Genomic DNA, 13,598 nt, shown 5'->3' with positions numbered 1-13,598 from the left:
TTATAGTGATACTATTGCCAGAGCTACTGACAGAGGAATTGACTTTTCAATGGTAAATACTTGCTCTTCAGATTTGAGGTCTTTTCTCTCTGCTATCGTGTCAAGTTGAAACCTAATGATTAAAACTATCTGATCAGCCATGATTAAAAAAAAATGTTTAGAATCCCCCTCATTTTGACTTGCGCTTCCTGGCTTCTCAGCTATATCAGTCATACTCACCTATGGGGTAACTGCAAGACATTTTTCCATCAAGAGCAATTTGAGTTTAAGAAGTTCCCACCCACACACTTACTGGTTGAAACGCTGGTTGATACACCTCTCCCTCCCTAGATTCCTCTCCCTGTCTCTTTGCTGATATAGGCTTGCAGAACCGTGCTGTAAGCCAACTCAATGAAATGATCCAGCTTTGTGAAAAAAAATCTTCCCTCTGGTTTGTATGCAGATTCTTTAATAACTATTCACCAAACAAAGTGATTTTCTTTAATTCACCTACAGATAAAACCCACAATGCCAGCAATAAAATTGCTCCAGTGTAAGGAAATTATACAGAGTAGCAGCCCTCTCGGCTCTGGTCAAAATTTGCTTCAAGTCTTTACAGTTCCTTGCTTTGGAGCCTGACATATTGTCACAAAAGCTCCTGCTTTTCCGAAAGTCATCCAAGGTAACATAGGAGCAGTTTTAACACAGAATGATTATATTGCTACTAAAATGAATAAAAAGTCTAAAACAACAGAAGTATGATAACTCTAAAACTACAGCTATTATTAAACATTAGATAGGGTACATTATGCTCTAACATTTTTTGATCCAGTTTAGCCTAGCAATCAGCACCACATTAATCCCCTTCAGATTATATATGAAATCCAAGACAGAAAGCAGACCCTTGTTGGCTCAAAGTGTCATTAAAAAAAAAGCCTTTAAAATAGCTTCAAAGTAAGCTTCCCTGTTCTCCCATGGTATAAACACACATGGAAGGAGAATTCAAGGACACTCTCTAAGAGAAACAGAAAGGAAAGATGTGCTGATGAGTGAAAAGGAGGGCAGAGCTCCCCTGCTTCCACCCGTGCGTACCTGCGTACCCGGCATGCCGGACTCCGCCGTGCCTTTGGTTTTCATTTACTCCAATATTCTCTCCTGTTCTGGCAGCAATCTATTCACTGAAAACGCGTTTCCCTACTAAAGCCTCCAGTTATTTAAAAGCAGCCATTTCTCACACGGGGTATCTGTGAAGGCTCGCCCAGGTTACAGGAGCAAGGTGCATGGGAAGGGTGCAGGAATCTCTGAAAGACAATTAAGCGGGTACCATTGCCGGCACACCTTTGTGCTCAGCACCTGTCGGCTCAGCGAGGAGAGCTGAAGCTGCTTTTACTCTGGCTTCCTCTGTCTGTTTTAGGTACCCATAGGTTTTTATTTCAATGTCCCTTCCCCCTCTTTTGCACTGTAGCCCGTTTGTGTGCGCGCTGTATGTTAAATGCAAATTAATGTATTGAAGGAATGATAATTAGGTGATGTAGGTAGTCTGTGTGGAAAGATCATGTTTGTGTAAAAATGGAACCTGAGCAGGGTTATACAATCACCAGGAAAATGCCTGATTTGTCTAAGCATTACCACTTTTATCCGCTGCATGCAATAGCAACAGGAATCAAAGCAGCTAACTTTCCATCATCTCAGGACAAAGGTGCCTGTTTGATTCAGCTTCAAGGGCTGCATGCACAATCAGACCCCTGGAGATACTGAAAGGCAGGAACCAGAGAGATGCTTCAACAAAGTTCATAGGGAGGAAGCTGCCTGCATGCAAAGAAAAAGAATGAGAAGGGAAATGAAAAATGGGATGGGACATGAATATACTCAGAGGTCACAGAAAGGTCTAAAAGGGGAAGAAAATATTCAGAAAGACACTTAGAATGGAAATATGGTTGCTATTAAAACAAAACAGAGTCATTATTTAGGTTTAATGAAGCTGAATTTAATCAAGAAGGAATTGAACAAACTGTTTGATGATTGCACATTGTAACGTAACAACATAGTGTGACAGAGCTTTGCAAAACGGTGCAAATGCTGTCCTTGCCTCCACACAGATGGAGGTGGAGCAGGCAACCTGCACAGTGGCACAGCTCCTTTCAGTGTCAGGAGGGGTCAGGTCTCCAGGGCCCTCTTTCCCTGTCAAGTGCAGATCTCAGGTGCTGGCACTGGCTGGGGGGGGGGGAAGAGCGGAGTGCCTTGGGGCACTGTGTAGCAGTCAGCTAGAAGTGAGAAGAGTCAAATGGGGAGCAGCTGGGTGATTAAATCTCCTTTATTCACTGGGCCACAGCTTTCTCAAAGGATCTCCTGCATGTTTTCTCTGAGATGTATGCCTCTGCTCTCCTACCCACATGTCGAATGTCAAGCGTGGTCATCCCAAATTCTGGGTAGAGAGCTGTGCCTCTGTGCATGTGCTTGTGCTGCACAATCCCTGTTGGTCTCAGGGATCCAGAGGAGCAAACATCTAACTGGCTGTGTGGCACCCCAGCCACCTTGCTGTCACCTCTTGCACTGGAGAGTCGCCCTGAGCGAGTGCTTGAAAAGTAGGGTAATGCAAAAGTAAATACACAGCTACAGTGTTCTGAGGTCAAAAGTCTGAGCCTGGAGAGATTCTTTGGACTGCTTTGTTTCCCGATAACGATTCTGCAGCTTACCATATTTATGCTTGCTTTAGCTGCTCCACTTCTAACAGTGTGGTTCTTTTTGTGCTGATATAAGGCGTTGAAAAAATACGTGCATCCAAGAGATCCACATGTCCCACCTCCTGCAAGGTTACAGGAGGGTTGGTACACACCAGTGCAAAAAGAGAGTGGTTTAAGGGGGGGCAACAATTCAGCCACGCTGACGCTGCAGATCTGCTGCTCTGCCTCTTCAGGGCTGGCTCTCGGTCCAGTGCTCCATGCCGGCTGTGCTCAGCGCTGGGTGGCATGACACTTTCTTTGGGTTTGCCTTTTGCCAGAATGGCGTCTCTTAGAGGAAAACAGAATATCTGAGGAGGTGCATACTTGCGCCATATTTCTGTGGCAGTAGCTTTTACTGATGCAAACAGTAACAGAGATTGGTGAGGCTCCACAGTGTGTGACTTAGTGGCCATGAAATTTGAGTAAATGGAAGAATAGATAAAAGTTCAATTTACTGTCTTTGTATTTGGGCAACAGGTGTAAAGAAGTTAGTGATTTTGTTGCCTGCGTGACTATACAGTCATCCTAATTTTCTGAAATTTCACTTTCACAAGGCAGAAGGTACGAGCACAGCTAGGTTATGGTTTTTGTTTTCTTTTTCCTGAGTGAGTGAAAACAAAGGGACTGGTCTCTGCTGCTTTAGGATGCAGATGTATTACTCTCATCAAATTTTACTATCAAAAGTCTGAAGGTAGAGTTTATGGCAGGCCATTATTCCAGTTTTATGCCCTGGTAACTTTTATGTAGTTCTTTAAGAAGGAATGCTTTTAAAATCACCTTATTTTGCCCCCCTTTTCCATCAACAACTGTTGTTGGTAGCTGCAATAAAAACAAATTCTGATGTGTGAAAATAACATGCTCCGTTTGCTTTTCAACATAGAGAGATTAAAGGAAATAGTGTGATAATTATTAATTTTGCTCTTTTAAGTGGATCTGCACATTTTTCATCTGTTCTCACTCCTCATTTTGCTGCAAAAGATGTTTTCTTTTTAACTCATGTTCATCTGATATTTTGAGATTGGAAATCTCTGTCCTATTCCTCCAACCAAAGCATAAAACAAATGCAAGAGACAGAATCTTGAATCCACATAAAGACCTGAGGAAGGAAGAGACGGGTCACTCTGAAACCTCTAACATCATAGCCTTTTATGAGAGCACTACTACAATTTGATCAAGAGAAATAAGCTTGGCTTGTTATTTGTTGAGTCACCTGATCCCTCAGCCAATACCAAACTTCTTTGTTGGGTATTGAAATTAAAGCTGTGAACAGAAAGTACTTTCTTGTTTGCATTACATTGTGTTGTGACTAGTCATCAGTGAGTGTAATCATCACCTTCTAATGTTAGGAAAAAGAGTATTTAAAGGCAGGGCGTGGTGGCATTAGTTCAATGGTATTCTAGGAATCTAGCTGCTTTGCCTCCTGCAGAGGTTTTGTGTCTCAGCCTTGTGCTTAGACCCTATTGCCATAAGTGGGAGCAAGGCTTTGAAGGCAGGGGAAGATTGCTCTTGGAGCAAACGTGCCTTGCATGCAAGAGTGAGGTATTGGCAAAACAATATGAAGGAAAGTTACATGGCTGATTGTACACTTATTCTTTGGCTAAGTGAGGAAGCCAGATGAAATATGTAAATAGAAAGTGGATTTTGTGTCAGTCAGGGATTGAAACGGGCCAGTATTTAATCACACTGTATTGTTACATCTCAGAACATGAAACAGATGTAACAACACTTTCCAAGCATATAAGCTGCAGGAAAAATAGGTTTCATTAAGTACTCTTAAATTTTCATTTTGACCCCAGGTAATGGTGGAGAACAATGGTGATCACAGATGTTGAAAAGCCAGGCTCCTGCCAATCATGAGATTTTCAAAAATTGGTTAGGTTAATGTGTTTAAATTAAAAATGAATGGATCATTTAATCAGGTGCCTCCAGGAGCAAAAAGAAAATGCCAAGTATTGTGTGACTAGTGAAAAAAACCTAAATTCCGAGAGTCTCCAGCCTGCATTTACTTAAATCCCTGGAGCTGAATTGCCTTTTGGAGAAGGTACTTCCTAAAAGTGATGAGAAGTAAAGAGAGAGCTGGAGATGAGGGAACACAGGTGGAAAGTATATTGTAAAACAGGAAACTAAGGATTAGCAGGGAATTGCATTCTTATTACTGGCTGCCCTTTAAGTGATTTGTAGGCTGGTGAAATAGTCATCTGTCATATCTGTGCCAGGATCCTAAATATTTCAAGCTGTTCTGCTAATGCCACTGTTGAGGAAAGGATGTATGGTTTCTTGATAGATCTACATGCCTGACTTGGAACACTTTCCAGTCCATGGTGCTGGGGGCTACGTATGCAGCTTCCCCAGGCCAGGACCGGTATGGGCCAGAATATTTTACTGGTGCTTGAGGGGGTATTCCAGCAGCTAAGGATTTCCAGAGAACAAGGCCTTTTCTCTGGGGTACACCTTCTCACCAGACGGGCTTTGGGGCTGAGACAATGCTGACACTGTACCTAGGGCAGCATCTCAGTATGCTGCTGACTGTCTTTGCAGGCGGGTAACAGGAGAGACTCAAAGAACACCTGGAAGCGTTTCAACTGGCACAGTGCATCTTAAATCAAAGCTGTAGACAGGGTATTTTCAACTGGTTAAAACAGGTGCACACACCAGCTCCTCAGCTGGGCATCTATGGGCTGACCTACCCTAATATAACTTCACTGCAGTCCTTGGGGCTGAAACGCCAAACTGAGAATCTCACACTTCACATTCAGGGGTCTTAGAAGCCTTGGATTGATTTAACATGCACAAAACAATAGTAATAAATCCTTGGAGAACCAACCAAAGTGTACAAAGGACTTCTGCACCTGTGATGGTTTATTTAAAATCTATCATTATCAAACACAAAGGTGGCAACACATCCCTTTTTCCAGTTGCTTGTAATTTTGCCAAACCAGCAATTTGGGCAAAAATTTTTCATGCTGGGTGTCTGCCTCAGGCTGATGGTTTGATAATTTTGCTGGTGCTTTGTTTCTGCTTTATGTTATTTTAAAGAGTTTTATATACCTTTTTTTCCTTCTCCTGTTTTAACGTTTCTGTTTCTGCTTAAAGCTGAAATTTTTTTTTACTATTTTTATTTTGTGCAGGAAGAATGGAAGGAAAGCCTTTCATTGTCACTTGAAGGTTAATTGGGGTGTTCTTTGGGGCATTTGTCTTGGGACAGCGATGCCCAGATGACAAAAGAAAAATGCGCTCCTTCCAAGGCATCGACCTGGCAAAACAGTGGTCTTTGATTGGGCTGAGAATTTGGTCTGATTTCCCTGCTTCCTTGAAACAAAGGGAGAAGCCTCCAACTGCAATGCAGATTCCTTCTCCTGCGTTAGACCCACCTCAAAGATCACATGCAACTCTGCTCATACCCCTGTGCCCGTTTATCACCGTGGATCTGATCGCTGCCAGCGCTTGGGGTCTTTAATCTGATAAAACTGACAGGAGATGCTTATGCATACCATTAGGAAGGCAATATTCCATATGCTCTCTAATTGGTTTGAATTTATCCTATTATTTCAACATTTAAATGTTGCTGAACGTAATTTAGATGTGTCAGGCTCATAAAGTGTAGGCTCTGGTGGGAGTTCATTATTGAAAAAAGATACATCCACCAAGGCTTTTTCTGGCTCCAGGCCCAAACCCTTAGCATTTTGCTTACCTCACGTGTGGCTTTTGTCCGCTAGCTATACTCCTACATCCATGCTGAAGTCATCTCTGACACATTCTTTTTATCACTTCCCCTTTGGTATAATATCTTTTTTTTTTCCGTGTCACAGGCTGTGTATGATATTTGTTTATTTAAGAGAGCGATAGCTCATTCAAAATGCGGAGTCGCTGTAACCAGAGTAAACAAAACACACTTTTGTGAGGATGCTGAAAGATGTGAACAGCATCCTCCATTTTAGCGACTGCCTGGCTAATGCAACGAAACCTGATAGGACCATCTTCTAATCTGGGTGTTGTGACCAGTGCTAGTATCTGATTATTGAAATCGATGAAAGATGAGCTCGTTCTTCCCTCACGGGAATGCATGGTCCATGGACACTGCAAACACTGAGAGCTTTTCTTTCTCTTTAGTCCCATTTAATCTCTAATGTGACAATTTGGAAGGCAGTATAAAGGTTTGGGGCTGCACGGTTTTGTGATATATTTCTGTAACAGTAAAAGTCGCCCTGAAGAACGTCTTGAGCACCATCACAGAACAGGTGTGAAAGCATACTAATGCCTTCAACACATATGCGCTCACATGGCATGGTGGGTAATGAATGACTCAAGCTCCAAGGAATTTCTTCATTTTCATCATTCATCTCCGTAAGAAAAGTTTTTATATGGTTGTCTTACAACTATTAGTAAGCAGAATTTAATCCACTGCTGCACTTTAAGGAGCCAAAAGGTTTATACCCACACCACTTTATACAGCCTTCTCCTTTTATAAGGTGCAGGCATTCTGTAATGGTTTATGGTCCTGCTTTGATGGCGGATTTAATCTCTGAAAGAGGAACCAGCTTCCATGTAGGTGGTTTCCCTGATTCCAGTAGCTCTGTACAGCTTCTTTAGGACATCATCACAAAGCAGGCTGGCAGTAAGGCCAACAATGCCATCTAAGGACAAATAAGTAAGAAAAGGTTCGTGGGAAGAGGTATGACTTTTATTAGACTTGCCTATTTTTTTTTTTTTTTGGTGCAAGCACATGCCTGCCAGCTTGCCTTGCTTCTGTTGACCATCTGATTCAATGAGAAGACGCCTACAAGAGATGTGTTGTAGACACCTACAAAACAGTGACCTTGCAGGCATGCATGAATTATGACAAATAGGACTTGCAAGCATGTTTCAGGCATTTGGATATGGCCTCACACCTCACACATTTTTCTCACATTTTTCATTGATTTAATCTTGCAATGTGGGGAGGAAAGAGCTTTCTCTGGATGTTGAGAGGCAATATGTGACATACTTTCTGCCTTAACATATACCATCTTGGTGTTGCATTTACAAAGCAAACCACCAATGTTACACCCCTTTTAACTGTTCCTGGATATGCACTTTGGGGATAGTCCTGAATTTCTTTCCCTCACTCTTGGTGAAGCCCCCAGTTCAAGTACACTAGGCTGGATTTCTTGAGGGTGAGGCAGATGGTGGTGCCCTCCGTTCCCCAAGCTGTCTGCCTGCAAGTTATAGATGCATTTTGAGTCTGAAAACCTTGCTCTCTGGGCAAGGTGGGATTAGCAAGTAGAGAGAATAACTGCAGGTTAAACCATGACAACAGGCTTCTTTTAAATAGCATAGTACATTTTCATTTATCTAGAGTTAGGAAGCATATGTATCAAGGAGTTATAATACTAAAAGCCTTTCTATATATTTCTTCTTTTCTTGAAAGGTTTGGTGCATTACATAGCCGGCTCACCTCCACCTCTGGGATGAATTAAGCAGTCTTCCTTGCTGGACCTTCTTTTTCTCTCTTTTCCCATCTCTTACAGCATGACTCACTTCTGTCATTGACATTCTTGTTGGTAATGTACTCTCTTCTCTGGCTTGAGGCTCTATAACAGTTAAATAACTTTTCGTCCTGTGCTTAAGAATAGAAAATTATTTTCATATCCAGGTAGACAGCTTTTTCCAAACTGGTGGCCCAGCCAAGTCCTTTGAAGATAAACCCTTTGAAGCTGTTCACCTAAGCTGTTTTATCTTTGCCTGTTTATGTTTATTTGTCATTTTTTTCCAGAGGATTTAACTTCTTCTGTCCTTTGGTTTAACTCTGGCTACAGAGGTGGGATAATATCACTAAAATAAACTTGTGATATAATTTTCCACACCAAGTTACTGTAGTTGCTCCAGTGTGGGGAGAAGATTTTTACTGGTCTCTCCATAAGAATTCCAGGATGTGTAAATGTCTTTCCTTTATATAAGATAACTAAAAGCATGATATGATCTCCATTTGAAAATAACTTTTCTTTCAGATGTCTTTTCTTACTGGTTGTATCATCTCCTTATCCTTGACTAATCAATTTAATCTGCCTTATGCAAACTACTTTTCTTTCCTTTCAATATATTAGAATGAAGTGCATTGCTTTTGAAATTTGTGTCACAGAACACCACCACCATCACCGTTTGAACACTGTATTTCTAAAGGGTTTTCTTTCTTGTAGTTTACTTGGATTTATAATCAGGTGAGATTTTTTTTATTATTATTTTTACTTCTGACAGATCGATGCATTGGACAATGCGCAGACGTCATCAGCGTGATAGGTAATGTCAGAAATCACAAGGAGATGCTGGAACAACTCATACTTTCTTCGCCCTGGATAAAATTTCGTCCATCTAGAGGCCTCCCTATGTGAGTGGGACATAAACTTGCAAATAACTGGTCCTGATGCATGGGAAGTGAGTAGTAGTAAAGACTGATTTGTAAATAGCTATATACAGCAGGATTTGAAAATCTGTTTAGCTGTGGGATATGCCAACTGCTGAAAAATGAAAGGAGTTTTTCCTTGGCCACGGGGCGTGTTGCATGCTGCAGTCAGTGTGAGCTGAATTTGACACAAGGAAATGGCTGGAGAAACAGATAGCTTCTCTGCATAGCAACAGGTTGATCACAATATTCCAGGCTCAGCAAGGAATTTACAAGTCACTAAGATAATTAATGACTTTAAATGGGAGGAAAGGGCATTTGAATTTACAAGGAACCACAACTTATTTTTCAGTTTAAATTAATCACTGCTATTGTTTAAATGTCTCAGTGACACTAGGGAAAAAGATGAACTTATTTGTCTTTGGAATTTTAATAGCAATTACAATTCTCCATAATAAACATAACCAAAATACTCTCTTGTCAATCAAACTGACTAATGAGATCAGCAAAAGAGTGGATAGCCAGGGAACAATACCCACTTGACTGACAGGTGCCCACAAACTCTTTTGAGTATACAGGCAGCACAAAGAAAAATTCAAATATTTTCTAATTATTTAGGGCAAGGATTGTAGGAAATTGGGGTTTTTATTCATGGTAGAATGATGCGAGTGAAGCTCATCTTAAACAGTGAAGGGTGAGGGAGCTTTTCCCAAGGGCCTCCAGGCAGTTTGACCTCTTCATATTCCAAGGATGTATTTTTGCACACTTAATCCAAATTCACCCATGGCAGAAGTGACAGCCTCCTGAAGAGCACTTACTTTCCCCATCAGCTTTTACCTGTGAGGTTCAATGGCAGTAAGATTTGTAGGAGCATGAGTACAAAGGTGAAATACAAAGGACGCCCTAATCTTTCTGAGTGTACTGGCATTCCCAAAGTGACTCTGTGTGTGGCAAAATGCCTTTTCTAAATGTCATGAAATGGCTGTCGGAGCTCTGTGGTCCCATGAGTGGCTGCACAGCTCTTAGGCAGTGCTGTATATTGCAGTGCTTGTGTCTCTCTTCAGTTATGCTGTAAAACACGTTAAACCTTGTAACGCAGCACAGGAGAAAATTTCACCCAAATGGATGTATTCAGGCAGCTTTATCTTTGAATAGTGCTAAATCAAAAATGAGACTCCAAGTATTATATTTTGCTTGGTCTCAATGCAAATAATTTGCGCAACGCAAAATCACCAGTATCGCAGGATTTCCACAAGCAGCACAAGTGTAGTAGGAGCTGATTGAAGTTTTTCTCAAGATTACTCCAATTTCCTAAAAAAAAAAAAAACACCAAAAACCTACAAAAGCTGGCAAATCTGCTATGACCTCTAGGCTTGTAACAAGCTGGTTCTGCAGGGTTTGAAGGGTTTAGCTATATGACACACAGAAAAATTGAGAGTACTTGAGCCATGTGGTTCCAATCAAATACTACGTTTTTTAATGCAGCCAGCTGAAAGACCACAAAGTTAGAAACAAACAAATGTAGACCACATGTACTGAACCAAATCTGTGAAATGCATACCTCTGATGATGAGCAAAGAGATGCACATGAAGCACAGTGTAACGCCATAGGCAGAAAGGTTGGATTTAATGATGGTTCAGTTTGTGATAGCGCCTCTCAGATTGCGTACATGCTAGTAACACAGCCTCTGGCCCCAAATATTCATAGTCTTCATACAAAATGTGAGTACAGTCCTTTGGCTGCTGAGAATTGGAGTCATGAGCAGGACTATGGAGGTGATGTTCCCTTTGTTACATAGCATCTGTGAAATTGCTCCTGTGATCCACTGCCAGGTTAAAAAATGTAACTCCAATTTCAGTCTCTTCCTATGTACAAAGAGAGCATCAAAAATGTAATTGCAAGTAAAGCACAAAAATGTGACAGTGAAGGTAATTAATCAGTGGGACAGATTACCAAGAAATGCAGTAGACTGTCCATGCTTTAGAAATGTTTCATCAAAGTTACAGACCTTTATTAATGTTATATTCTAGTTTAACCATGAAGCATTGGGCTTGATTACAGGAATTACTGGATGAAAATCAATATGACGCACAAGGTCAGACAGGTTACTCTCAGTAGTCCCGTCTAGCCTTAAAATCTCTGGGTCTAAGGATTTTCTGCAGCTGTAATGTGTGCAAACAGATGTAATCTTATTGATATTGCTTCCTGCATTCTTTTCTGCCGCTCATGAATAAACATCTCACTCATTGAGGATTTTCCAGTGCAACCAAATATGAGTTTATTTTCTAAATAACTGCAGATGCAACAGCTACTGTTTGATTCCCATTGGGAACCTGCGACCACCCCCTTTCTGCCTGAACACAGGGCAGAGGGTCCGGCCCTGGGGCTTGTAAGATACCAGCCCGGTGCATGACTAGATTTGTATCTTCACGGGAGCAGAATATGGAGTTACACAGAGGTGGAGGAAAAATGTGTCTTCGGGAAGTTGTTTCATAGCATATCTTGGTCTCCTGGGAAGTCTGGGTTGGGAAGTGAGAATTAGTCCCGAGGCAGATGGATTTATAGCCCATCAAAGATAAAAGAAAGGTGCAATATATAACAGAGTTGTGCTGGCTAATTATACGGCAGTGTGATTCCTGAATCTCTAACCAGCCATTTGACATGTGTGTACATACGCTACCATGCAAGTGCTTAATTTTTTATGTACGCTGCTCAGCAGCAGAGTAAATAAACACCGACCTGCATGTCCCCAGGTCACTCTTTTGCATTGCACACTCTTTTCATGGACACCTGAGGACATAATACGACACACAACTTTGGAACAACGTTAGCCTGTAAGAGCTGTGCTATAAAGCATTCCGTGAGTGTGAAATTAATTACCTTGCTGAGGCTAGCACCAGACTTAATGTTGACAAGCTAAACTAGGCCAAGGTGAGCTAGGGACGTGATCACGAAGGGAACACAACTGCTGTTTAACTCAGCAGTAAACCACTGGTGCTGACACAAGTGTCAGTATCCTGTTTTCCTAACCATGCAGGAGGAGGATACAGTAGAGAATGAGATGGCTATAAATGGACAGATGAATAAAGTATGGTCCTGGATTGAAATTGAGGTCTTCCTTTCCTGAAGGTTTAATTCTTGTTAATAATTTGCCATTTCAAAACTGTCAGGGTTTTGATGAAGGAATGCACACATGTCAATCAGGTTTCCAGAGAGTGTTTACTGTACTGAGGAAAACTCACTGTTTTGTTACGAGGCCTGAGGTCACTTGGGGAACTGGGAGGTAGAGGATTTTGGAGGATTGTTTTGGAGGGTTCAATTTCCTCTTTTCTAATTTTTTTTTTTTTAAATATATTTTTTCCCTTGTGTGCAAGCTCTTACATTTTTCAGTTGCAGTTCCAAATGATACAACAATATTTTTGGAACTAAGTGGTTTCCCTCAAGCTACAGTTTCCAGTTCTTGCCCAGCTCTAGATTTGCAGGATGTCTGTGGGTGAAAGTGAGAATTAGGAGTTGAGAGAGAAGTTTCTGAGAAGTAGGTTATCTAGGGAGAACCATATTGGACTAACTGAGGTGTGGACAAAGACTTCAGCAATAAGGATATTTTTGCATGATGATACAAGATGCCTATAAACTCAATGAGATCTTAACTAAAAGTGAAGCCCTTTCTCTGAAGGGACAAAATGTTCCTCTACACTCCTCCCACGCTGTTCAGCAAAACAGTTCAGCTCCTCATTCAAACATTGGATTTGGGTTCCCATCTTTCATATGTTCACGGACCGCTTAAGAACAATTTCACTCCCTTCCACAGTTGTCATTGACTTTGGTGATACGAGGTTATGTCCTTGCACCGTGGTGTTGCTTCTTGTCCTGCCCGAATGTCACTTATTTAAGCACAAATATGTGACTGTTGTCAGAGTAATAACCATAATAACTGCTATTCTGAGCTGATTCCTAGCAAACTGTTTGGTTTCTGCATGTCAGGAAAGGAGGATGGATAGCCACCTTTTTGCTTGCAGTGTGTAACAATTTGCTGTTGCAAAAAGAAATATTTCGCAGTCTCTCAAAACTGATCATTTGCCTGGATTAGTCTGTACACAGAATTAGTTAATGCATAGGTATAGCACACCTGGAATGGAAAATAATTATGTCATTCTTGGGAAATGCTTGTTTTTTAGTTGGTACCTGTATATAAATTCAGTCCAATGCAGCATTTTCTGTGGAACCTCTCTTAATCTGAATGTCGCTCCTGCCCTGTGAAGAGCACTATGTTGTCATCAGAAAAATCACTACATCCTTTTGCTTAAACTTTGTGAGCAAAGACAATACCTGCAGTTTGTTCCCCAGGTCATAAAGAAATGCTAGGATCTGTGTGGACTGCACTGAGTCTATGGATGTGTGCAGGTAAACTGCTTGCAACATAAGCACCGGAAAGCTCAGTACTGGGGTCCCCTAAGTGACATGAAAAATCTTAGCGCTAGTTAGGTTAGCAGTCATAAACTTAATGAAGTTTACT

General features: G+C 41.3%; 1 long non-coding RNA gene across 1 annotated transcript in view; it reads left to right on the top strand.

The window, feature by feature from the left end:
- The window catches only part of LOC127013484 (uncharacterized), a 55,998-nt gene extending 44,664 nt beyond the window's left edge, over positions 1-11,334 (top strand). The window contains exon 3 of the long non-coding RNA XR_007766079.1: positions 8,937-11,334. This is a non-coding gene — a long non-coding RNA (uncharacterized LOC127013484). The remainder of the gene's footprint in view (positions 1-8,936) is intronic.
- The last annotated feature ends 2,264 nt before the right edge of the window (positions 11,335-13,598 follow it).

Source organism: Gymnogyps californianus, chromosome 2, assembly GCF_018139145.2.
Source record: "Gymnogyps californianus isolate 813 chromosome 2, ASM1813914v2, whole genome shotgun sequence".
Taxonomy (NCBI): Eukaryota; Metazoa; Chordata; class Aves; order Accipitriformes; family Cathartidae; genus Gymnogyps; species Gymnogyps californianus.
The sequence above is the reverse complement of the archived record's forward strand: the minus strand, read 5'-3'. Positions and strand labels throughout refer to the sequence as shown.